Raw genomic sequence first — 26,894 nt, 5'->3', positions numbered from 1 at the left:
CAACCATGAGATATTGCAACGCCATATGGTGAAGGCATACGGTACCCTGGTAGCCAGCGTTTGTTCCCTTTATTTTAACGGAGCATGCTCCTGTGTGTGTATTCACTGGCATTATCTGTGCAGGGTTTCAACCTCTCAGGTGAGACACCAACCAGGCGTATCTTCCCCATGTCTAGCTCTGGTGTCCCACATGTCCACTAACCGAAAGCTTCTCTCTAGGACCTCTAGGATTGAGACACCACCCCTACGAGGAAGTTTTCACCCCATTGATGTGTCACCTGGCACCCTTTAGTCTGGCCAACAGCTACCTTATTATGCATAAGTGCCAGCCTGCCTCCTGTGTACCTGCACCATATTAACTCTGTTACATCAATACATGTCATACATTAAAACCTTTCTTCTTTCAATTCCTCCTTCCAACAAAAAAAAACACATATTTTACATTTTCATGTTTTGACGGATTGGATGTGTCATAATTCTTCCCAAACCTCCAACCCATTGCACATGTATTAATAACATGTTTGCATTCATCAGGAGAGACTTCTGCAAAAATATTTCACAAGTTCTCTTGCTAGGCACAGTCTTTCAGATTCAGCATTAGCACCAAATTGTCCATAAGAAAAAACAAGTATTAATCTGAATCTTTCAGTTTTTCTTTTTCTTTTCTCCTGATGTTTATCAGAACAAATTTGTGGTGTGGTGTGGCACAGACAAACTACCAACCAGATGATCATCTGTCATCCATGTTCCAGAAACCTCTCCAATCTCGCTCCACCAGGATTCTGGAAGTGAAAAACAAGAGCAGTATCAAATTCTTATCCACAATATCTGCTCGCTTACCATGTTTACTTATAGTTCCCTCCTTGGAACCCAGGACCTTAGTATTCCTGGCTTCTGCAACTCTGACCAAACTATCCAAACAACCATGATCTCTTTAGGCTGAACCCACTCTAAAATGGATCCCCATGGTATGATCAAAAATGTTTAAAACTGAACGTCAATGTTGCTTCTCAAAAATTCTCAATTTAACAAGCTAAAAAAGACAATGCATTTCTGTATCTTTATGATGTATGCACTACCCCCTTTCAGGTGGACAAAGCCTAAAACTTTTGGAACTCTTTTCCACCTGAATGAAAATAAAACAAAGAAAAAAACACAAGGCTCCAGCGGCTTAGAATGGTTTCCAGCTGCTAACTGAGGGCATCGTCAATTACCCCCCTTTCAGGTGGACTAAACATACTAATTTTTCCACCTGAACAAAAATAAAAATAAAATAGACGACTAAACAAATATCAAAAAAAATTTAGAGAAAAAAAAAATCTGGCCATTTTCACACAAACAACATGACAAGACAACCACCATAAAACACTGAGAAACACTCAACTTTTAGTTAAAGCGGTTCTCCACCCTAAAGTGGAAGTTCCGCTCATGTGATCCCTCCCCCCCTCCAGGGGCCACAATCGGCACCTTTCAGGGGGGAGGGGGGTGCAGTTACCTGGATAATCCAGGTATCTGCACCCACTTCCGGGACAGACCCCCGCAGCACTCCGCAGATGCCCCGCCCCCATTGTGTTCTGGGAAACACACAGTTCCCAGGACACAGCTGGGACCAGCAGAGACGCGCAGCGCGACTCGCGCATGCGCAGTAGGGAACCGGGCAGTGAAGCCGCAATGCTTCACTTCCCGATTCCCTGACAGAGGATGGTGGTGGGGGCAGCAGAGAGACGAGTGATCGCTTGTCATCTGCCGCCGACATTACTGGACCCTGGGACAGGTAAGTGTCGATTTATTAAAAGTCAGCAGCTGAAATATTTGTAGCTGCTGGCTTTTAATATTTTTTTTTAAAGGTGCAGAACCGCTTTAACAACATCCATGGACTTTTCTCCTGAGAAGAGTGCTCATTACGATCTGAAAGACACTTAGTTAGGGAAAAACAAAAACAAACAAAGCATGTATCACATCACAACATTTGAAACTTCATTAATGTCTGACTATTGTTTCATTTTTTTTCATTGTTTGCAAACAATTGCTAATTAATGAGCTCATGCTCATGTGATAATCAATTATGCATTTACAATAATCTAACCCCTGTTCTGCTATATTTTCCCACTGTTGTTCTCACTTTGACAGACCTGCAAACAAAACAGAAATGTTAGTATCCAAAGCCGTTTAACTTCTTCCATGGTCTCTGGAAAAGGAACACAAAGACAGTGATTACACACAATTACATGACAATTGACTTTTTAAGTCCCCAAAGCCTTTCCCATTAATTGCAATATAGTTGCCATACCTTTCTATACTACACAGTAGTATTAAACTTTGCCATATCACTCAGGAAAAATGGCAATGCAATTTGCGTCCAACTACATACAAGCCAAATTGGTAGATTAGCCCAGGGTGCAAATATTGGAATGTCCATCCAGTCTTGTTGCTGGGTGTGCTTAGGGTGTGAACTGTCATTTCTTATCTCTCCTTCAGAACTGTGTAATCTGTCCTGGCTGCTATCTTTCATATCAGGCCTTTGAGTTACACTGTCCCTGTCCTGGGTGGGGGTTTTCATTGTAGATACCTGTACTTCTGGGGTTTCCTGTTCCATGCTAGCAATTTTAAGGGCTTTATGAAATCTATGTCTATGCCTATTCCATTTACAATGTCTGAACTTTCTCTGCCTTCCTGTACCTCTGCTTATTACGGATACATCTGCCTTTGACCCATACTCCCTTTCCCTGGACCCTTGACAGAAGTCTCGGAGGATATTGACAAAATGTTGGTATGATCTAGCATTCCTCAGAGCCATTCTAGTGGGATAGCTTACATAACACTTATTGGCCATTGAGTATATGAAACTTGCATCGTCCTCCAATAAGTCAGGACAGTTGAACACTTTCATATACAATGCAAGATACTCACTGGAGAACAAAATTGGGTCATCTCCTCTCCTAAATTTCATTTGTTGCAAATCACTCATACCATTATCACGACTGTCCACAATACGCTGCAACTCTTTCCTCCGCACCTCTGCATCTGCTAAGTTATCATTAACTTGTACCGATAACTGGTCTACCAAAGGTCCTGGTAGCCATGCTTTCAGAAGAGAGCATGCATCCTCATTACTCAAATGGAATTTAACTACTAGAGCTTCAAATTTATTGGACAGACTCATTGGTGATTCCAGGGCATTAAATTCACCCAAAATCTGGCACAAAGTAAGTCTCTCTGGATTGTAATCAAACTCTCATTCTGCTTCGAAGCTATAGGTGCACTAGCAGACTGTGTTTCATCATGGCCCTTCTCCTCATTGATTGTGCAGATATCGGCCAATTGGCATGTTCCTTTGTGCTCATTGAGTGATACCATAACTTTCTCTTTAGTAAGAAGCTGGGAGCGTACATTTGCTAATTCTCTTTCTAAAGACATAACTAACTCTTCCATCTCTGACAACTTTGTTCGCAACAACTCTAAAAGTTTTCTCTTCATATCGCAGTCCATGCTGTACCTGTGGAGCTGTTCTTGTAGCTCACTGTTTCTCTCTGACAAATCTCCTGCTTTTGCCTGCAATTAATCCATCTCATTACTGGAGGCTGCTGCAATCTTTAGAAGGTTTTCACTGACTTTCGCAATGTCCTCACTGAGACGTCTCCTCTCTACTTTCCACTTCTCCCCCATTTGCTCAGATATAAATTTAATTCTGAGCAAAACTGCAATTTCATTAGCCAACTTTTCTTTCTTAACTTTTTTTTAGCTGTTTGCCCGATAATGTGCTATTATGTTGCTGACAATAAAACCTTACATTGGCTTTCAAGAGTTTCATCTGCACATGAATGATAACTGGCAGAGGCATACTTTTTAACATATGTATACACAAGTTCCATTTCACAACTAGGGATGAGCCGAACACCCCCCGGTTCGGTTCGCACCAGAACTTTCGAACGGACCCCAAATTCGAACGAACTTTAGAACCCCATTGAAGTCTATGGGACTCGAACGTTCGAAATGAAAAGTGCTAATTTTAACGGCTAATATGCAAGATACTGTCCTAAAAAGGGTTTGGGGACCTGGCTCCTGCCCCAGGGGACATGGGTCAATGCCTAAAATGTTTTTAAAAATGGCCGTTTTGGCGGGAGCACTGATTTTAATGACGATTAAAGTGAAAAAAAAGTGAAATATTCCTTTAAATATGGTGCCTGGGGGGTGTCTGTAGGATGCCTGTGAAGTGCCACGTGTTTCCCGTGTTTAGAACAGTCCCTGCACAAAATGACATTAAACGGAAATAACACCATTTAAAACTGGTTCCTGCAATATGGTTAAAAATAATTGAGAAAAATGGCATGGGTAGCCCTCCCTGCCCATTACCAGCCTATTTGGGTCTTGTACGCATATTAAGGGGAACCCTGTACCCATATTAAAAAAAGGAAATGCGTGTGGCCCCCAGGCCCTATATACTCAGAACAGCAGTATACAGGCGGTGCAAACAAGACAGGGACTGTGTAGGTTTGTTGTGTTAAGTTGAATCTGTTTGTAATTTTCAACTGGTACATTTTTAAAGTGTAGCTCCAGTCAAAAAAACTATTTTTAAGCTTTTTGGAAAACATAGGGAAGGGTTATCACCCCTATATAATTTGTTTTGTCGTCCATCTTTTTTCATCTCACTTGCTGTTGTCTCCTTCCGTTTGCAAGTAGGAGATGTTTGTAAATTGGATGTTTGAAAGTAGGGGCCTGCCCTATATGCTCTGCAGAAATGGCGGAACAAGGTGTTGGTTTTGCCACAACATTGTAAGCCCTCAAAGTGACTCTTGGTGGGCGCTGGAGCGCCCTGCTGTGAACGATTATATCAAGAATTGTAATTACATGCCATTGTTGAACAGTGGTAGAAAAATTGACCTTTGGTGGTTGTGGTGCTGGTGCCACAACACTATAAGTCCTCACCGTTACTCTGGGTGGGCACAGGAAGGGGCCCTCCTGTGAAATATTATATCAAGAATTGTAATTACATGTCCCTGTTAAACAGGGGCAGAAAAATTTGGCCTTAGGTACTGGTGCTGGTGCCACCACACTGCAACCTCTGCCATATACTCTAGTTTTATTGCAGGAATTAGCCCTGCTGCAAAGCATTGCATCAAAAATTGTACTTAAACGCCCCTGTTAAACAGGGGCAGAAAAATTGGGCCTTAGGCACTGGTGCTGGTGTCACCACACTGCAACCTCTGCCATATACTCTAGTTTTATTGCAGGAATTAGCCCTGCTGCAAAGCATTGCATTAAAAATTGTAATTAAACGCCCCTGTTAAACAGGGGCAGAAAAATTGGGCCTTAGGCACTGGTGCCACCGCACTGCAACCTCTCCCATATACTCTACTTTTATTGCAGGAATTAGCCCTGCTGCAAAGCATTGCATCAAAAATTGTACTTAAATGCCCCTGTTAAACAGGGGCAGAAAAATTGGGCCTTAGGCACTGGTGCTGGTGCCACCACACTGCAACCTCTGCCATATACTCTAGTTTTATTGCAGGAATTAGCCCTGCTGCAAAGCATTGCATCAAAAATTGTAATTAAACGCCCCTGTTAAACAGGGGCAGAAAAATTGGGCCTTAGGCACTGGTGCTGGTGCCACCACACTGCAACCTCTCCCATATACTCTTGTTTGATTGCAGGAATTAGCCCTGCTGCAAAGCATTGCATCAAAAATTGTACTTAAACGCCCCTGTTAAACAGGGGCAGAAAAATTGGGCTGATGACATCAACCAGAACCAGAAATGTTCTTCCAACATATCAGCGGAGGAGGAAGAGGATAGACAATCAACATAACAGGACAGTCACTCAGCATCAGCATAGGCAGTCTTGAAGGGATGTGATATTTCAAAAAAAATTATTCTATTACATCAGCTTCAGGTGCTTGGTAGCTGTGGGTGATCCAAGACTGATTCATCTTGATGAAGGTCAGTCGATCAACTGATTCGGTGGACAGGCACACCCTGTGATCGGTAACAAAGCCACCAGCAGCACTGAAGGTGCCTTCCGAAAGAACGCTGGATGCAGGACAGGCCAGTAGCTCAATTGCATACTGTGCAAGCTCTGGCCAGTGATCCATCCTCAAGACCCAGTAAGCCAGAGGATTTTCGGTGGGAAAGGTGTCCAAGTCTGACCTTGCCCCTAGGTATTCCTGCACCATGTAAATCAGACGCTGGCGATGGTGGCTGGAACCGATCATACCTTGGGGCTGCGGACTAAAAAATTGTCTGAAAGCATCAGTCAGACGGCCACCTTCTCCACCGCTCCTTCTGACCGATGCCTCCGCAACACGTTGTCCAGGACCAGGAGTTTGTAACCTCCCAGTCTCTGGGAACGCGTTGCACAGACCTTTCTGCAAGGCCTCCCGGAGATGTCTCATCCTCTGCTCCCTCTGCGATGGCAAGATAAGGTCGGCAACCTTACCCTTGTACCGTGGATCAAGGAGAGTGGCCAGCCAGTAATGGTCCCTCTCCTTGATCCGAAGAATACGAGGATCCTTCCGCAGGCTTTGCAGGATCAGGGAGGCCATGCAGCGTAGGTTAGCTGAGGCATTCGGTCCGGAGTCCTCTGGGTAACTAAGGACAACATGATCCGCAGCTACACATACACACACACACACACACACACACACACAACACCTAGGATGCATATATATACACAATACACTGACTGCAGCTAACTGACTAGCCTCCTGCCTGCTCTATCTAACTCAAATGAAATGAAATGACACTGTCTCTCTGTCTATCTCTTTCCACCGCCGCAACACACTACACAAGGCCACCACACAGGCGGACTTATATAGTGTGGGCCATGTACTAAACCTCCTGAGCCATAATTGGCCAAAGCCACCCTGGCTTTGGGCAATTACGACCCTCTGTACAGACGGCGCTGTGATTGGCCAAACATGCGGGTCATATTGCATGCTTGGCCAATCATCAGCCAGCAATGCACTGTGATGCCGCAGTGAATTATGGTGACACGCCACTCGAATTTGGCACGAACGGCCCATAATGTTCGGAACTGGCCAAACGGACGAACAGACGATGGTCGAGTTGAACATCAGTTCGACTCGAACACAAAGCTCATCCCTAATTGTAAATACTGTTATGAAAACAAGAAAGGAGAGCGCTAACATTGCTTATAGTAGAATATGGCATAAATTCCCAGTATTATTGCTGATCAAGATTTTACGCTGGACTCTTCAGAAGTCTGTTCTGAAATGTCTGCAGGCATGGCTTGATTTAGGTCTATGCGTAAGTATGCTATAGGCATACATTTTGGCTATCTCTGCCTTCGCCGGCATACAGTAGGCATCCAACACTTAATTATACTGTTTTTCAAGATGCAATTTGATTGAAACTTCAAATTGTTTCCAAAATGAGATCTCCCATTGCTATTAGATGTTATTGCATCAGATGCCTTTAATCACCCTGTGGTACCTCTCACTGAAAACTGCTTTACTGGTGGCAATTACATCGAACAGAAGAGAGTCAGCATTGGGGGCCTTGGAGTTTAACCGGTTCCCGACCAGCGCACGACGATGTATGTCGACAGAATGGCACAGGCAGGCATATTGGCATACAGGTATGTCCAATCTTCAATGGCGCCCTGCCGTCGGGAGCGCGCCACCGGCGGCGCGCTCCCGCGCTGGTCGGGACCCCCCTGAGTCCGGTCGCGGGACCCGCGGACTCGATCACCGCGGGCATCCCCGCAATCGTCTCACGGGACGGCTGAATGGAGGAAATGCTGTGTAAACAGCATTTCTCCATTCTGCCTAGCAACTAGTGACGCTGATCTCTGCTCCATGTGATTGGAGCAGAGATCAGTGTTCACTAAATGAAAGCCCAACCCCCCCACAGTTAGTAACACACCCCTAGGAACACTTAACCCCTACACTTCCACCCACTGGTTAACCCCTTCACTGCCAGTGTCATTTACACAGGAATCACTGCATTTATATAGCAGTGATTACTATATAAATGACAATGGTCCCAAAAATGTGTCAAAAATATCCGATGGGTCCCCCACAATGTCGCAGTCACAATAAAAATCGCTGATCGCCGCCATTACTAGTAAAAAAAAAAAAAAAAAAAAAAAATTATTAATAAAAATGCTATAAAACTATCCCTATTTTGTAAACGCTATAACTTTTGCGCAAACCAATCAATAATCGCTTATTGTGATTTTTTTTACCAAAAATATGTAGAAGAATACGTATCGGCCTAAACTTAGGAAAAAAAAATTTTTTAATATATTTTTGGGGGATATTTATTATAACAAAAAGTAAAAAATAATGCGTTTTTTTCAAAATTGTCGCTCTATTTTTGTTTAAAGCGCAAAAAATAAAAACCGCAGGGGCGATCAAATACCACCAAAAGAAAGCTCTATTTGTGGGAAAAAAAGGACGTCAATTTTGTTTGGGAACCACGTCGCACGACCGCGCAATTGTCAGTTAAAACGACGCAGTGCCGAATCGCAAAAAGTGGTCTGGTCTTTGACCAGCAAAATGGTCCGGTCTGTAAGTGGTTAAAGAACCATACTTGGGTACTTCCCAGACAGGATGGTACTCATGCCAATGCTCGAATTTGTGCCTGAACTGACCTTCAGAGTCCATATCACACAAGAGGTTCTCCTACGTTTCTTTAGGGGAATACTCAAGAAATTAGCCCACCGGATGTGGGCCAAGCTTTAAAATGATTAATCAAGGCAACTTTTGCCATGAGGAAGTCAGAGCATCTGTTGGTCATTCCAGGTAGAACTCATAATGATTTTACAGCTTCCAGCAAGATTATTGCCTCTTGGTTGGTAAAGCTCATCTCCTTGGCCTACAAGTTGAAAGGGTTGGCTGTGCCAGGAGAATCACGGCACTCTTCACTAGAAGGGTCTCAACCTTAAGAGTGGCAGCAGGCCACTGTGCAGATGACACAATACACCAACTTTAATTGCTACAGCTGCCTGCGGATAGGATCAGCAGAACACCAGCAATTAGGGTAGCTTTAGGTGCAAACTGTGCAGATGACACAATACACCAACTATCTGGAAGGCAGCTAAGTGGGCACCAAAATATTCATATTCATGGCTTAATGACATTTGAGTTTGGCAGAGGCATCCTGGCTTCTGTTTCTTTTGTCAGCATTGAGGAGTGCGTAGCATTATCCCTCCCCTGTTTTGGCTAGTTAGTTCCCAGCTGTGCTGACATGGAGCCGTCAGGAAAACCGAAAATTTAATTCAAATATTTACAGTAATTTTTCTTTCCTGACAAGCTCCATGGAGGCACAGATCCCACCCAGACTGGTAGGACTAGTTACAGAACCCCCGAGGCTGTAGCTGGGCTCAAATTTATATGAGTTAAGTCCTGGAGGCATGGGGGGGGCGGAGCCTATACCCAGCTGTGCTGCCATAGAGCTCATCAGGAAAGGAAAATTATGGTAAGTGTTTCACAAACACCTTAAATTGCAATAAAATATCTAGAGACATTTTCTTACTATTATATAAAAAAAATAATTGTATTTTGTTTTTCTAATATTTTGATCCTATATATAAATCCTGTTTTATTTGTTTTTTAAAACAACCTTGATATACGTACATTGATTCTAGAACAGAGGTACATTTGCCAGCATTAACAATTTGTCTTCAAGTATAACAGTTGACAATTAGGGATGAGTCAACTGTTCAAGTCGAACATAAGTTCAACTCAAACATGGAGTGTTCGCCTGTTCGAACAGCGAACAATATGCAGTGTTCGCGGCAAATTCGAAAACTGCCAGAACACCGTTAAAGTCTATGGGACAATAACATGAAAAATCAAAAGTGCTAATTTTAAAGGCTTATATTCAAGTTATTGCCATAAAAAGTGTTTGGGGACCCGGGTCCTGCCCCAGGGGACATGTATCAATGCAATTAATTTTTTTAAATGCCCGTTTTTTCGGGAGCAGTGATTTTTTTCATGCTTAAAGTGAAACAATAAAAATGAAATATTCCTTTAAAAAATTGCATTTATAAAGGAAAAATTGTCATTTAAAACCGATCATGGCTGTAATGAATTGTCGGGTCTCGGCAATATAGATAAAACTCATTGAAAAAAAGAGCATGGGCCCCCCCCCCCCAGTCCATTACCAGGCCCTTTGGGTCTGGTATGAATATTAAGTGGAACCCTGAACCAAAATCTAAAAAACAAATTGCGTGGGGGTCCCCCTAAAATCCAAACCAGGCCCATCGGGTCTGATATGGAAATTAAGGGGAACCCTGCGCAAAATTGAAAAAAAAAATGGCATAGAGGTCCCCCCAAAATCCATACCAGACCCTCATCTGAGCACGCAACCTGGCAGGCCACAGGAAGAGATGGGGGGGATGAGAGAGTGGCCCCCCTCCTGAACCATACCAGGCCACATGCCCTCAACATGGGGAGGGTGCTTTGGGGTAGGCCCCTACGGCACCTTGGGGACAAGGGCCTCATCCCTACAACCCTTGCCTGATGGTTGTGGGGGTATGCAGGTGAGGGGGTTTATCGGAATCTGGAAACCCCTTTAACAAGGGGACCCCCAGATCCTGGCCTCCCCCCGTGTAAAATGATAACAGGGTCCTAATGTACCCCTACCATTTCCCCAAAAAATTGACAAAATGTTAAAAACGACAAAACACAGCTTGGGACAAGTCCTTTTGACAATGACAACAGATATTCCGTTTTATGTTATTACAAATGTTGCCAGAAGATGGCACCAAAAATATCTCTCCATGTTCAAAAAGCCAATGCTATGTTAATAACGACTGCCATCATTCAGAAAGCTTCTTTTTTTTTTAACATTCTCTGTAGGGCAAGAGATTATGCTTGATTTTCAACATGACCTAAAAATGTAGCCCAAAAAAGTAGTATACAACCAAAATATTCATTTTGAAACATTCAGGCTAGGTTCACGCTATAGCGATACGGGAACCAGCGCGATTACAACGCCGGTTCTCACGTCGCATCTCTCCCACAGGCAGTTCACACTACCCTCTGCGAACTGCAGCAGGTGTCAATGCATTGTTGAAATCGCACAAGAATCAGATCGCATAGGTAAGAACACCCATGCGATCTGATTTCAGTGCGGAGGAAAAAAAGTCCCTGCACCTTTTCTGTGCGAATTCAATGCAAGTTCAGCCATACAATTGTATAGCTGAACTCGCATTGCACAGACATTGCATGTGATCGGCACCGCGGTGTGGGAAGGCAGTAGGATCCTCCGTCGGCTACAGTGGCCATGAGCGGTAGCTGAAGGAGTCACTGTGTCTGATTCTTCAGACGTTTGGGAACAGCGATATTACATTGATTATGTTTTCTGAGTGCATTCTGTGAAGATTTTAAATAGCATTAAAGAATTTTTAAAGCAAGATTACGCTATGTTCTCTATTCTTCTTTCTTTATTTAATTATTGAGGGAGACAAGCGCAAAGGTAAGTAACAAAGGGATGTTGGCTGGTGCAGTCTAACTGTGGATTTACATGCCAGACTAAAGCTTGCTTCCCGGTAAGGGCTGTATCAAAAGGGGACTCCTCTCTCATACCCCCCTGTTTAAGCAGTGCATGCGTGGAGGTGATCTCTGTCGGTGTCAGCATTCTACACTTATTTTCACCTGAATTGTTAGCAATGGACTTTCTCTATAGCGTTTGATAATTACTACCGGCATTTGATATATGGACTGGGTACACAGAACACGGATTACAATAAGGGCCGGTTCACACTGCAGGCGCGGCGAGGCGTCTCCGACTTGCCTCGCCGCGACCTGCGGCGACCTCAGCGGCGACTTGCAGAGGACTTCTGTATAGAAGTCAATGCAAGTCGCCCCCGAAGTCGCCCAGAAGTAGTACAGGAACCTTTTTTCTGAGTCGGAGCGACTCGAGTCGCTCCTCTCAGAACGGTTCCATTGTACAGAACGGGGGCGACTTGCGGGAGCGAGGCGAGGCGAGTCGTGTCGCCTCGCATCGCCCGCTGTGTGAACCGGCCCTAACAGATTGATGTTAAACTAATTGTTTTGATACAATAGTTATTTGTTAAACTGTTTTGATACAATAGTTATTTGTTAAACTATTTGTTTTGATACAATAGTTATTTAGATTTAGCGCTGCTGAAATATTTTTTATAGATTTTTTTGTGTTTCTACATGGTTAAAAGGGTTGTAAAGGTAAACAATTTTTCACCTTAATGCATTCTATGCACGGGTCAAGTCCTGGGGAAAAAAGTGTGGGAACTCCCACCCAAGATCCACTCCCCCTTTAAAAATAAATAAAAAATTGATATGCTCATATGCTCAAACACTTCAAAAGTGGTATTTTTCATCCAATTTTTGTATCGTCTGTTTGAAGCTTAACGGTTAGTACATACAAAAAAAAAGCAACGATTCTCACTAAACATAAATACGGTAATTCTCTGAATAATCAGCATTCATTCAATTGTTCTTCCATGCAAATGTGAACATCATGTTCTGATCTTTATTGGGGAATGCTATTTTGTATATAGAGTGTTTATGTGGTGAGTTTACACTTTTCATTGAACAGAGTTTGGATAACACAGGGTTAAACGGAAAGGTCAGAAATTAACTGCACATTATCTGGACAGAATGCTTGGGGAGATAGTGATGTGTTTCTGCTTAGGAGATGTATGTTAGCTTGGAGGGCTGCAAACTCTGCAGGGCTCCAACACACACTCGCTGCTATTCCAACCCTTCACATATTTCCACATAAACTTCCCTCCTGGCATTAAACTTTGCCAGGTATTGTGCTCAGCTTACCACCCCAAACTGATGTTCCTCTCTCAGCTCACCTCTCTCCCTGCATGTCCTGTGAGCAGAATAGCTGTGCTCCTCCTCTGGGTTCTCTCTTCATATGGCACTGAAGGTAGAGGAGGGGGGATTCACACAGGAGACTGGGGGGGGGCGATGAGGAGACAGAAAATCAGGAGGGGCCGGCGGGGAGGAGCGCATCACGAGAGATCTGACTAAATACAATCTCTTAGCAGCCGGGACCTGATATCAGCGGGTATTGGCGGGTATTGCAGAGTATTGGCGGGTATTGCAGAGTATTGGCGGGTATTAGCGGGTATTGCAGAGTATTGGCTGGTATTGCAGAGTATTAGCTGGTATTGCAGAGTATTGCAGAGTATTAGCGGGTATTGCAAAGTATTAGCGGGTATTGCAGAGTATTAGCTGGTATTGCAGAGTATTGCAGAGTATTAGCGGGTATTGGCGGGTATTGCAGAGTATTGGCGGGTATTGCCGAGTATTGGCTGGTATTGCAGAGTATTGGCAGGGAATTGAGGGGTTAAATTTCGGGGAGCAGTGATGTGGGCACTGCAGATGCAGCCCACAGCGCTGCTGACACCGATCTCTTCCCCCTCCGCTGTACCGATCGGTTTGTTTACAAGTGATCACTCAGTCATTTGACGGAGCGATCGCGTGGTAAACTGGCGGTCACGGATGGTCTCGAGTGCGTGCCCCAGGGGGCGCGCGAGAGCGGAATTCTGGGAGAACGTCATGACGGCCGTCATTCGTCTATGGGCCGGTTGTTAAGTGGTTAAAGAATGCCACATTTTTTATATTGTAAATTAGGTGGCAAAAACTCCTGCGCTACACATACTTCAGATAAAAGACACAGAGCACAGAAAATGTGTAGTGCAAATCGTATTTTACCTTTTAAAACAAAAATCAGAAAAAAGGAAAAATAGTGGCGCTTAACTATAAATTATAACTAACTCCAAAAAATGTGACAACAATTAAATGGTATGAACAACGTGTGTGAGAACAATAATTGTATCACCTTGCAATAAGTCAACCAAATAAATGTGTCACAGAACAAACAAAATTAAGAATTAAGAAAATGTGTCTTAGCCCACAAGCTTCTACCATAGTCTTGTGCAGGATTGTGGATATCAATCGATACGTGTAATTCACTGTAGTCAAGATAGAGTAGGGTAAAGGATTGAATGCGATCATATTCCACCCAAACCCCCCCCCCCCCAAAAAAACAGCTAAAATTACAATAACCAGTATATACTGTGTATGTATATAAACACCACCCATTCACCACTCATGCAGATGACATTCCTGAGGGCAGGCAATTTTTTTACAGGGTCTTTAATGTCCGCAGAGATGAGTAATCGCATGGAAAAATCCAACATGCTGGTTATACCCATGGCGATTAATGTATCAGATTGGATACAATCAGCCTGCCCATACATGATTGCAATCTCAGCTGGTCCTTGCTGAACCGACTGAGAATCTATAGCTAGGTTTAATGAGCTGACAACATTGCTCCAGTTTTAATAAATCTCCCACAAAGAATACAGAAATGCATGTAGGGCTACACCCATAGGGGCCACTGGAATAATTGGTTATTTCCCAAAACAGCTTATAGGCTACTATTCACACAGGCAATAGTCCATTTACTCTGGCTCCTTTAAAATTCTAGAGGATGCCTTTTTAAGATTTATTGCTTGTAGAACTTGTAACGGGAGAGCAGTTGGGGTGGTTATAGGATACTCCAGAAATGCTGACTTGTAATAGGAGGACACACACACTTCACTAATTGCAACTTCTTTGAGCAGTCTTTAAACCAGTAAACCAGGGGAAAGCCCAAACTGTAGGACTGTGGCGGCTGATGCTCCATCGGTCGAGGGCGGCAGAGGCAGCAAACAACAAACCTGAGACATCTACCCCAGACGATCCAGCCTGCCGCTCCGCACCAATCCTCCCCCCAATCCCCGGCTCGCTTATCTATTGGCACGTACCCCATCCAGGTCGTGGCTGCGGCTTCCCCCTCCATCTCCTCCATCGCTGCATTCCCTCCCAGCCAATCGGGTCTTCGGACTGCCGGCCAAAGGGGTCTTAGGACTCCCAGGAGAACAAACAGGAAGACATTAGTGAATATTAATTCGCTAATGTCACACAACTGGGTGGGTCTGCGCCCGAGCCCACCCTTTTTTGAAGCCAGTTAGACCCTAAGGCTCTAATCATGTGCTTAAAAGAAAAAAAAAAACCTTTGAAATCCATGCGTGTGGTGGCCTGTATGTAGATTAGGGGACGGATGCATGGATTAGGGGAGTGGCCCCTGCGCCCCTTATGGACAGGCCGTCACTGCTGTAGAAACAGTTTCAGAGAAAGGGCTTCGCTGGCTCCAAAAGTAGAACAGCACACAGTAACTGGATTATCAAACTTGGATCAGTACTTACGATTTCCAGTGGCAACTGCACACCTCCCAGCTCCCACCAGGCACTCTTCGTTGGGTACTCAAGACCAAATCCTTAGCTCCAGGAGTAATTCCAAATACGCCCCCCCCCCCCCCCCCCCAGCTCTGCTACAGCTGGGACTTCAATGAACATCAGAAAACTCCAGTAGAACTGCCTTAACCACTTCAGCCCTGGACCAATTGTCAGCCTAAGGACCAGAGGTCTTTTTATTATTTCGCACAGCACTGCTTTAACTGGTAATTGCGCGGTCATGCAATGTTGTACCCAAATGAAAATCGCGTCCTTTTCTTCCCACAGATAGAGCTTTCTTTTGATGGTATTTGATTGCCTCTGGGGTTTTTTTTTTTTGCGATATAAATGGAAAAAGACCGAAAATTTCGAGAAAAAATATATTTTCTACTTTTTGTTATAAGAAAAATCGAATAAACTAAATTTTAGTCATACATTTAGCACAAAATTTATTCAGCCACATGTCTTTAGTAAAAAAAAATGTCAATAAGCGTATATTTATTGGTTTGTGCAAAAGTTATAGCGTCTACAAACTAGAGTACATTTTCTGGAATTTACACAGCTTTTAATTTATGACTGCCTATCTCATTTCTTGAGGTGCTAAAATGGCAGGGCAGTACAAACCCCCCAAATGACCCCATTTTGGAAAGTAGACACCCCAAAGAAATTGCTGAGGGGCATGTTGAGCCCATTGAATATTTTTTTTTGTCCCAAGTGATTAAATAATGACACAAAAAAAAAAGTTTACAAAAAGTTGTCACTAAATGATATATTGCTCACACATGCCATAGTTATATGTGGAATTGCACCCAAAAATATATTCTGCTGCTTCTCCTGAGTACGGGGATACCACATATGTGGGACTTTTGGGGAGTCTAGCCGCGTACGGCACCCCGAAAACCAATCATGGCCTTCAGGATTTCTAAGGGTGTAAATTTTTGATTTCACTCCTCACTACCTATCACAGTTTCGAAGGCCATAAAATGCCAAAATAACACAAACCCCCCCCCAATGACCCCATTTTGGAAAGTAGACACCCCAAGGAAATTGCTGAGGGGCATGTTGAGCCCATTGAATTTTATTTTTTTTGTCCCAAGTGATTGAATGACACAAAAAAAAAAAAGTTTACAAAAAGTTGTCACTAAATGATATATTGCTCCCACATGCCATAGTTATATGTGGAATTGCACCCCAAAATATATTCTGCTGCTTCTCCTGAGTATGAGGATACCACATATGTGGGACTTTTTGGGAGTCTAGCCGCGTACGGGACCCCGAAAAGCAATCACTGCCTTCAGGATTTCTAATGCCGCGTACACACGTAGCGGTTTATCCGGCGGACTTTCCGCCGGACTGTCCGCCGGACTTTCCGAACGGGCTACTTGCCCACACACGGCACTTTTTCAGCGGACTAATACGGCGTACTAAGTCCGCCGGACTATCCGCCGTACTTTTGAAATGAAAGGACTCGCCCACACACGCGGAGGAAAGTCCGCTCATTTTGAGCGCGTCTAAAGGTAGGCAGGGCCCGCGAAGGATGCGACGCTGGCCCCGCCACCTGGTATGGACTTAAAGAATCGTCGTAGGCTCCCCCCAGGTCCACATCAGACCCTTGTCCGAGCACGCTACCCGGCCAGGCAGGAAAAGGGGGATGAGCCATACCAGGCCGTGTGCCCTCAACATGGGGGGTGCCTTGGGGAGGGGGGGCGCACGGCCCCCCCACCCCAAAGCACCTTGTCCGAATGTTGATAAGGACAAGGGCCTCTTCCCGACAACCCTGGCCGTTGGTTGTCGGGGTCTGCGGGCAGGGGGCTTATCAGAATCCGGGAGCCCCCTTTAATAAGGGGGCCCCCGGATACCGGCCCCCCCACCCTATGTGAATGAGTATGGGGTACAATGTACCCCTACCCATTCACCTGTAAAATAAAGTAAAAAAAACACAACACACAAGATAAAATAGTTTATTGCACAGCTCCGGGGTCTTCCGTCTTCGGGGGTCTTCTCGCCGGACTCCTCCGCTATCTTCTGCTAGCTCTTTTACTAGCGGAGGAGCCCAGCTTTCTTCCTCGCCGCCGCCCTCTTCTTCCGACTTCGGGGGTCTTTTTACTTTATTTTACAGGTGAATGGGTAGGGGTACATTGTACCCCATACTCATTAGCATAGGGTGGGGGGCCGGATTCCGATAAGCCCCCCGCCCGCAGACCCCGACAACCAACGGCCAGGGTTGTCGGGAAGAGGCCCTTGTCCTCATCCACATGGGGACAAGGTGCTTTGGGGGGTGCTTCCCCAAGGCACCCCCCATGTTGAGGGCACGCAGCCTGGTACGGCTCAGGAGGGGGGGGGGGCGTTCGCTCGTCCCCCCCTCCCTGGCCGGCCGGGTAGCGTGCTCGGACAAGGGTCTGATGTGGACCTGGGGGGGACCCCCACGCCAATTTTTTCGGAATTGGGGTTCCCCTTTAAGTCCATACCAGGTGGTGGGGCCAGCGACGCATCCTTCGCGGACCCCGCCTACCTGGAGATGTGCTCAAAATGAGCGGACTTTTCTCCGGGCGGGAAAAGTCCGTTCATTTCAAAAGTACGGCGGACTGGCATACGCACAGCCGGATTGTCCGCCGAAATGCAAGTCCGGCGGGAAGATTGGAGTGCAAAACTACTTTCTAAGTCCGCCGTACTTTCGGTTCAAAAAAGTCCGCCAGAGGCTACACACGGGGGGATTGTCCGGCGGACTTGAGTTTGCCGGACATTTCCACCCGATTGTTTGATCGTGTGTACGCGGCATAAGGGTGCAAATTTTTTATTTGACTCCTGACTACCTATCACAGTTTCGAAGGCCATAAAATGCCAAAATAGCACAAAACCCCCCAAATGACCCCATTTTGGAAAGTAGACACCCCAATGCTATTTACTGAGAGGCATGTTGAGTCCATGAAATATTTTATATTTTGCCACAAGTTGCAGGAATATTAAATTTTTTTTTATTTTTTATTTTTTGCACAAAGTTGTCACTAAATGATATATTGCTCGGGGGGGCGTATCCGGATGTAGCAGGAACAAGTCGTGTTCCAGTGGAGCTCCGTAAATCCTAATTGCATCCGCAACCATCCTGAACCTTAGAGCGCCGGGGGGGGGTCTCCAAATCCTCCCTATCTGGTGCCAGCTAGTACCTGCATCGGCCCTGGTGGATATTGTGGTGGTCGGCGGGCGGATCGCTCCTTTACAGGGCCGAGTTCGGCCTCCTGCTCTGTGGACCCGCCGCCATCTTGCGGCCTACCTCGCCTCCGGCGTCCTCGGGCTCCGGTGCTGCGATCTGCGGGTGGAGAGGCAGAACACAGCGGCGCATCCACAGCGGCCACACCGGGGTGAACGTCGGACGGTGATGGGGCTGGATGCTGGAAGGGGATCTCACGAAGCCGCCCCCGGGAACCCGCGGACCGCCGCCATCTTGTGGCCTGACAATCCGCCGCCATCCTCCTGCCTCAAATATCTGAGGGATCTCCTGTTAATCCCCCGAGGCCATCGGAAGTCTGCAGCACCCATCCCAGCGGCTATTTGTGGAGCCTGGCCGTTCGATTGGTCCCGGCGGGGCCGCTCCACACCTAGGACCCTGCGGCCATCTTGAGGCCTACCCTCCGGTCATCATCTGCGGACTCAGGCTCCGCTGTCTACAGGAGCCTCTTCACATCCGCTGGCAGTTCCTGAAAGAAGGTTGGTCTGAGGGGGGGCCTGGGGAAAGAGAGGGGGACACCTTGCAGGTGCCATCTTGCGGCCTACTCACCTGGGCACATCCTCCACCCTCATCCTTTGCCCTCAGGTGCAGTGTTTCGGTATTACAGTGTTGCCCTCCTAGTGACTGCTGCTGTGCCCCCCCCCCCCTGCTTTGCCCTCTCTGTGTCTCCTCTTATAGTGATTGTTCCCTACTGGAAGCCCTGACCTTGAGCGAGTAGATCACCCCACTCCTGTCCTCTGGCTTGCACGGGGAACCTGGGCACCTGTCTGCCACCCCTCCCAGCAAAGGTTTTTGGCCCAGTCCCAGGACACCAACACTGACATAGCTTGCTGCTGCCAAGACCTAGGCTCTTAACCCGCAGAACCCTCCAAGATCCTCCTTCATCACAGGTTGTACCTCGGATGGGTCACCCTAAGACCCGCTGCTCCAAATCCAGCTCAAGGACTCCTCGTGCCCCCCTGCCGGCTGCTGACTCAGCTACAAGGCGGTCCTCGGCTGTGATGGCGTCTGGCGCGCGGGGGGCCACGGAATCGGGGGAGGTGGGGGCTCCCACAGGTGCTGAGATCCTGGCAGCCATAACATCCTGTAAAGAAACCCTGACAGCTAAGATCGACTTCTTGAGTGTAGATGTTGGCCTCATCCGCCAGGACATGGATAAGTTCCGCTCACGTGTCGCCGAGGTGGAGGATAGGCTCTCTGCGGTGGAGGATACGGTCCGCTCTGACTCCAGGGAAGTGAAGGCCTTGCAAATCCAGGTGAAGGCGCTATAAGAACGTGCAATAGATACTGAAAATCGCCTCAGGCGCAATAATATCCGCATACTTGGACTTCCTGAAAGGGCTGAGGGCCCTAGGCCCGCTGAGTTTGCTGAAGGACTCCTGTCCACCTTGTTTAACCTGGGGGAGTTGCCACCCACCTTTGTGGTGGAGAGAGCCCACAGCGTCCCACCACTCCCTCCGAGGCCTGGGGCACCTCCGCGCCCCTTTCTGCTGCGGCTGTTAAATTACCGCAACAGGGACCGTGTCCTGGCGGCGGCTCGTACCATGCCTGATATCAAGTATGAGAACACCAAGCTTCTATTCTTTCCGGACTTCTCTCAGGAAGTACAACAAAGACGCAAGTCCTTTACCGATGTGAGACGCCGGCTCAGAGAAAGAGGAATTTGTTTTGGTCTTCTATATCCCAGCAGGTTACGAATTACCGATGGTGACAACACCCGCTTTTTTGACACCCCGGAGGCTGCGGCGGCGTGGCTGGATGCCCGCTGATCATATCTGCTCGGGGGCTTGATGTGGCTGAACGTGATTGCCGGGGGGTAGCTACGTATCCCTCTTCTTTTGCAATGCTTCGACCCAAGTGGAATCCTGGAAACTTTAATCTTTGTTCCCGGCCCTTTCTCCCCATTGAGTCCAGCTTTGCCCTTGCAGATTGCTTGTTTGTCCTGCATCGCCGGATGGAATGTGCTTACTCCTGTCTAAGGAGCTCCACTGGAGGTCACCGAGGAGTCCACCTTTTGTTTGAGACGCACCCCCTGTCTACTTCCCTCCCCGTTCTTTCTCCAGGACTGGACTGCTCCTTCCGAACTTGATGCAGACTCTACTGGGAAGGACTGTACCCACCTGGGGCCCACCATCCGGGGGTCTCGGTGACCTGAAAGTTCTACAGTTATGGGAAGAAACCCCGCATCGGTTTGTATGGGTGGATGGCCTAGTGTTTTGGTCATCACCCTCGGTTCTTGTGATGTTGGGGTAGGGTTTTGTATGTTCTGTGGGGAGAGGGTTTTTTGTCTTAATGCTAAGGTCAAAATATGTGCTGTCCGTCTACTGAAGAGTATATATACTAAATTTGGGTTTGCTTCCACCTACGGGTGGTGTGGGATTATCCTGTTCTTGTTTCCCCCTGACGTCCCATGATGGCCTCCTCTGATACCGAGTCGCTAACTGTTATTTCATGGAACGTCAGGGGACTCAACTCCAAATACAAGCGTTCGCTGTTATTTCAATATTTAAAACTACATAGTCCCCACATAGTCCTGCTGCAGGAAACACACTTGACTAGTAGTAAGGTTCTGGCTCTGAAAAAACCTTGGGTGCAAAGGGCGCTACATGCGACCTACTCCTCGTACTCTCCAGGGGTGTCGATACTGATCAGTAAGCGAGTGCCATGCATGATCCATGAGGTTCACTTGGATCCCCAGAGGAAATTTTCTATGGTGGTCTTGAACATCTTTAATAAGAAATATGTTATTGTTAACGTGTATCTCCCTCCTCCGAGCCAGGTGCAGGTTTTGTATACTTTATATGAGAGGTTGGCTCCGCATTGCCCGGCGAGTGTCCTGTTTATGGGTGACTTTAATGCCACATTGTCCCGTGACCTAGATAGGCCCTCTCCACAAGCGACCTTCAATCCTGACCTTGGTTCGTGGGCCCTAGCAACGGACTACCAGGAGGTGTGGAGATGGCTTCACCCCCAGGATAGAGCTTACTCCTGTTTTTCCTCCACGTTCAAAACGTCCTCCCGCATTGATCTGGCATTTGCAAATGACCTCCTCCTGGCTAATGTCCAGGAGGCTAGCTACCTTCCCTCCGGTCTTTCGGATCATCACCCCCTTAAATTGATTATCAGGACCACCAAGATAAGGAGTAAAGCCCTTTGGAGGCTACAGCCCCATTGGATCAGTAACGTAACAGTTCACAACAGAGTTGCTCCTTCCTTGCAGGACTACTGGGTGCGCAATGTGGGGTCAGCCTCCCTGGAGATGACGTGGGATGCCTCCAAAGCTTATGGTAGGGGACAGTACATTTCTGCTGTGGCGGCAGTCAAGAACTTGGGGACAGGGTATCTGAGTTGCAGCACAGGGTTGAGGAGGCTCTAGATCAGTACTCTGCCTCAACGACGGTCCCCAACTTCAAGCACCTCTTGTCGCTCAGGCGAGAACTGCATCTCCATGTCTCAAACACCACCAGGCTGGGTCTACAAGACAGCAGGCAGAGATACTTTGAATATGGAGATAAGAATAGCAAATTACTGGCTATGCTGGCGCAGCAGGACAGGCCAGTGGCGGTTATACCTGAAATACACACGGAGGACAGGGTACTGGTTACCTCTCCGGAGGATATTTTATCTGCATTCACCAGGTTCTACACCTCCCTGTATGTCTCCTCACTCCCTGAATGCTTTGACCCTGCACCAATGACCTCGTTAGATACGCTGGCACTGGGGTGGCTCTCTGATGAGGAGCGACAGCTCCATGTTTCGGAGATCACACCAGAGGAGGTCACGATGGCCATTGGGTCTCTCCCGGCAGGGAAGACCCCGGGGCCGGATGGGCTATCCATAGAGTATTATAGAGCACACGTAGAACTCCTTGCCCCCAGGTTGGCCCAGGTGTATTGCTCATGTCTTGGATGGGGCTCCCTGCCCCCCTCTATAAGAGAGGCCCATATTATTCTTATTCCGAAGCCTAATAAGGACCTCAAACAGTGCGCCTCTTACAGGCCGATAGCACTCCTTAATTGTGATTTAAAAATATTGACTAAAATACTGGCCATTAGACTTAATAAGGTAATCAAATCTCTGATTGATTCTGATCAAACTGGCTTTATGCCAGGTAGGTCCACGGATATCAATATCCGTAGACTGTTTTCCAACATTCATGCCCCCCATGATAATCAAGGCACTAGGACTATTGCTACTCTAGATATGGAAAAGGCATTCGATACAGTGGAATGGGGGTATCTGTGGGAGGTGCTTAGAAGAATGGGTTTCCCCCTGCAATTTATTGCCTGGATAGGCGCACTGTACACCGGTCCCATGGCACGTATTAAAATGAATGGCTCCTTGTCTCCTCCGTTCCCCCTGCAGAGGGGCACCAGGCAGGGATGCCCTCTCTCCCCGTCCTTGTTTGCCCTGGCCATGGAACCTATTGCTGAGGCTCTCAGGAATTCGGCTGTGGTCCGTGGTCTTCGGGTGGGCTGGCTGGAGGAGAAGGTGGCTCTCTATGCAGATGATCTTCTGCTCTTTTTGAATGATCCTGGTGACTCTCTGCGGGGTGCACTTGGAATTATGGATGCTGTCAGGAAAGGTTCCCTCCGCTGGTAATATCAATCATTTGGCATGCAGTACTGCGATCCACCAGCAGGTGTCTCCTGCTGGAATTATGTCATCTTTGGTCCGCAGTACTGGTGTCCACCAGTGGAGGGATCCTGGCAGTATGGAGCAGGTATTGCCCTCTGCAGTCAGGCGTCACATGACTGACAGCAGCCATTATAAATACCCGGCAAGTTCATATACACTTCGCCTTGGTATTGTCCTTGAGCCCTGACCTGCAGCCTGTTTGTTACCTGTTACCTGTTACCTGTTACCTGTCACCTGTCACCTGTTACCTGTCACCTGTCACCTGTCACCTGTCACCTGTTACCTGATCCCTGCATCCCTGATCCCTGCATCCTGCCTCCTGTACCTGTTCCCTTCTCCTTGTCCCCCCATCTGCTGACCTCCTATTTATGACCCCGGCCTGGCTTGACTACGATTCCGGTACTCCCTTTTGTTACATATACTGGTTTATTTACTGTTTGGTTGTTCACTTGGTTCGTATTGGTGGTGTGTTCACATTTATATGCGTTTGCTTAATAAATTTACCTTCACTTATTTGTGTCTGGTTCACTTTGTCGCAGTCACACAGTTCTAGTCACATCTGGTTCATGACAGAATACCAAGGCCATTCCTGACCAGAAGTGGCTGCACAGGGGAACCATTTGCTTTAGTTTGGTTGCAAACATGAATGCTGATGAGATCATTTATTTTTCTCTGCTGGCATCTGAGAGTGGTGATTATTGCCGCCAGGTTTTGAAAGAATGATCCTTCTGATTTTCGTGAACACTACTCAGCCTGTTCCCCACAGGTGATTGCTGAGTGCATTGTATCTGCTCAGTCTTTTGTTAGACAGGGAGGCTTAAAACTTCAGTTTGTACAACCCATACTTTCAGCATGGTCTGACATGGTGCAATCAGCCCCAGCCAAACAATCCACCTCTGCCATCAGATATGAGCCTACCCAAAAGTATGTTTTCCCATCAGCCATGTCAACCTCAGTTGCAGCCCAGTACACGCTGCTCCCAACCAAATACTCCTATCCAGTCTCTGCTCCCTGTACTTACCCTGCATTCAACCCACCTGCTTCCTCTCTGCTGTCTACAAACCCACAAGTTCTTTCCCCAGCTACTGGTACCTCTTCTCTGCCATATCACAATCCTCCTTTCCAGTCTGCTGCACCCCTTATTTACAGTCCTGCAGTCACCTACAGAGCTTCAGTAGCTAAGCCAAAGAAAAAGCGAAAGTTTTTCCCAACCAAAATGATCTTACCATTAACCCAACCTGCCTCCACACCTACCAATCTGTCCCAGCCCGGAGTGCCAGAGCCGGAGTTCCAGCCAGACGCCTTCCAGCCTGATGTCCCGGCCTTCCAGCCAGACGCCTTCCAGCCTGATGTCCCGGCCTTCCAGCCAGACGCCTTCCAGCCTGATGTCCCGGCCTTCCAGCCAGACGCCTTCCAGCCTGATGTCCCAGCCTTCCAGCCAGACGCCTTCCAGCCTGATGTCCCGGCCTTCCAGCCAGACGCCTTCCAGCCTGATGTCCCGGCCTTCCAGCCTGATGTCCCGGCCTTCCAGCCAGACGCCTTCCAGCCTGATGTCCCGGCCTTCCAGCCAGACGCCTTCCAGCCTGATGTCCCGGCCTTCCAGCCTGATGTCCCGGCCTTCCAGCCAGACGCCTTCCAGCCTGATGTCCCGGCCTTCCAGCCAGACTCCTTCCAGCCTGATGTCCCGGCCTTCCAGTCTGATGTCTTGCAGTCTGATGTCCCGGCCTTTCAGTCTGATGTCTTGCAGTCTGATGTTCGGACCTTGCAGTCTAATGCCTTCCAGCCTGATGTCCCGGCCTTCCAGCCAGACGCCCTCCAGCCTGATGTCCCGGCCTTCCAGTCTGATGTCTTGCAGTCTGATGTCCCGGCCTTCCAGTCTGATGCCTTCCAGTCTGATGTCCCGGCCTTCCAGTCTGATGCCTTCCAGTCTGATGCCCCGGCCTTCCAGTCTGATGCCTTCCAGTCTGATGCCCCGGCCTTCCAGTCTGATGCCTTCCAGTCTGATGTCCCGGCCTTCCAGTCTGATGACTTCCAGTCTGATGCCCCGGCCTTCCAGTCTGATGACTTCCAGTCTGATGCCCCGGCCTTCCAGTCTGATGCCTTCCAGTCTGATTCCCCGGCCTTCCAGTCTGATGCCTTCCAGTCTGATGCCTTCCAGTCTGATGCCCCGGCCTTCCAGTCTGATGCCCCGGCCTTCCAGTCTGATGCCCCGGCCTTCCAGTCTGATGCCTTCCAGTCTGATGCCCCGGCCTTCCAGTCTGATGCCTTCCAGTCTGATGCCCCGGCCTCCCAGTCTGATGCCTTCCAGTCTGATGCCCCGGCCTCCCAGTCTGATGCCTTCCAGTCTGATGCCCCGGCCTCCCAGTCTGATGCCCCGGCCTTGCAGTCTGATGCCTTCCAGTCTGATGCCCCGGCCTTCCAGTCTGATGCCTTCCAGTCTGATGCCCCGGCCTTCCAGTCTGATGCCTTCCAGTCCGATGCCCCGGCCTTCCAGTCTGATGCCTTCCAGTCCGATGCCCCGGCCTTCCAGTCTGATGCCTTCCAGTCCGATGCCCCGGCCTTCCAGTCTGATGCCTTCCAGTCTGATGCCCCGGCCTTCCAGTCTGATGCCTTCCAGTCCGATGCCCCGGCCTTCCAGTCTGATGCCTTCCAGTCTGATGTCCCGGCCTTGCAGTCTGATGCCTTCCAGTCTGATGTCCCGGCCTTGCATTCTGATGCTTTCCAGTCTGATGTCCCGGCCTTGCAGTCTGATGCTTTCCAGTCTGATGTCCCGGCCTTGCAGTCTGATGCTTTCCAGTCTGATGTCCCGGCCTTGCAGTCTGATGCCTTCCAGTCTGATGTCCCGGCCTTGCAGTCTGATGCCTTCCAGTCTGATGTCCCGGCCTTGCAGTCTGATGCCTTCCAGTCTGATGTTCCGGCCTTGCAGTCTGATGCCTCGCAGTCTGATGTCCCGGCCTTGCAGTCTGATGCCTCGCAGTCTGATGTCCCGGCCTTGCAGTCTGATGCCTCGCAGTCTGATGCCTCGCAGTCTGATGTCCCGGCCTTGCAGTCTGATGCCTCGCAGTCTGATGTCCCGGCCTCGCAGTCTGATGTCCCGGCCTCGCAGTCTGATGTCCCGGCCTCGCAGTCTGATGTCCCGGCCTCGCAGTCTGATGTCCCGGCCTCGCAGTCTGATTCCTTCCAGTCTGATGTCCCGGCCCCGCAGTCTGATTCCTTCCAGTCTGATGTTCCGGCCTCGCAGTCCGATTCCTTCCAGTCTGATGTCCCGGCCTCGCAGTCTGATTCCTTCCAGTCTGATGTCCCGGCCTTGCAGTCTGATTCCTTCCAGTCTGATGTCCCGGCCTCGCGGTCCGACGCCTTCCAGTCTGATGTCCCGGCCTTGCAGTCCGATGCCTTCCAGTCTGATGTGCCCGCCTTCCAGCCTGACGTGCCGCTGCCCGCCTTCCAGCCTGACGTGCCGCTGCCCGCCTTCCAGCCTGACGTGCCGCTGCCCGCTTTCCAGCCCGATGTGCCAGCTTCCCGGTCCGATGTGGTTCTGTCTGCTGCCCTGCTTGAAGTGTCCATTACCCAACCTAATGTGACTTTGCCCATAGCCCAGCTTGACGCAGTGGACTTTCCCCAGCAACTGCTAGTTGGAGCGTCCGGAGGTCACTCCTTTGAGGGGGGGTACTGTCAGGAAAGGTTCCCTCCGCTGGTAATATCAATCATTTGGCATGCAGTACTGCGATCCACCAGCAGGTGTCTCCTGCTGGAATTATGTCATCTTTGGTCTGCAGTACTGGTGTCCACCAGC

Source organism: Lithobates pipiens, unplaced genomic scaffold (genome assembly GCF_037356315.1).
Source record: "Lithobates pipiens isolate NorthernLeopardFrog02 unplaced genomic scaffold, aLitPip1_a1.2 Scaffold_13, whole genome shotgun sequence".
Lineage (NCBI taxonomy): Eukaryota > Metazoa > Chordata > Amphibia > Anura > Ranidae > Lithobates > Lithobates pipiens.
Note: the sequence above shows the minus strand (reverse complement) of the source record.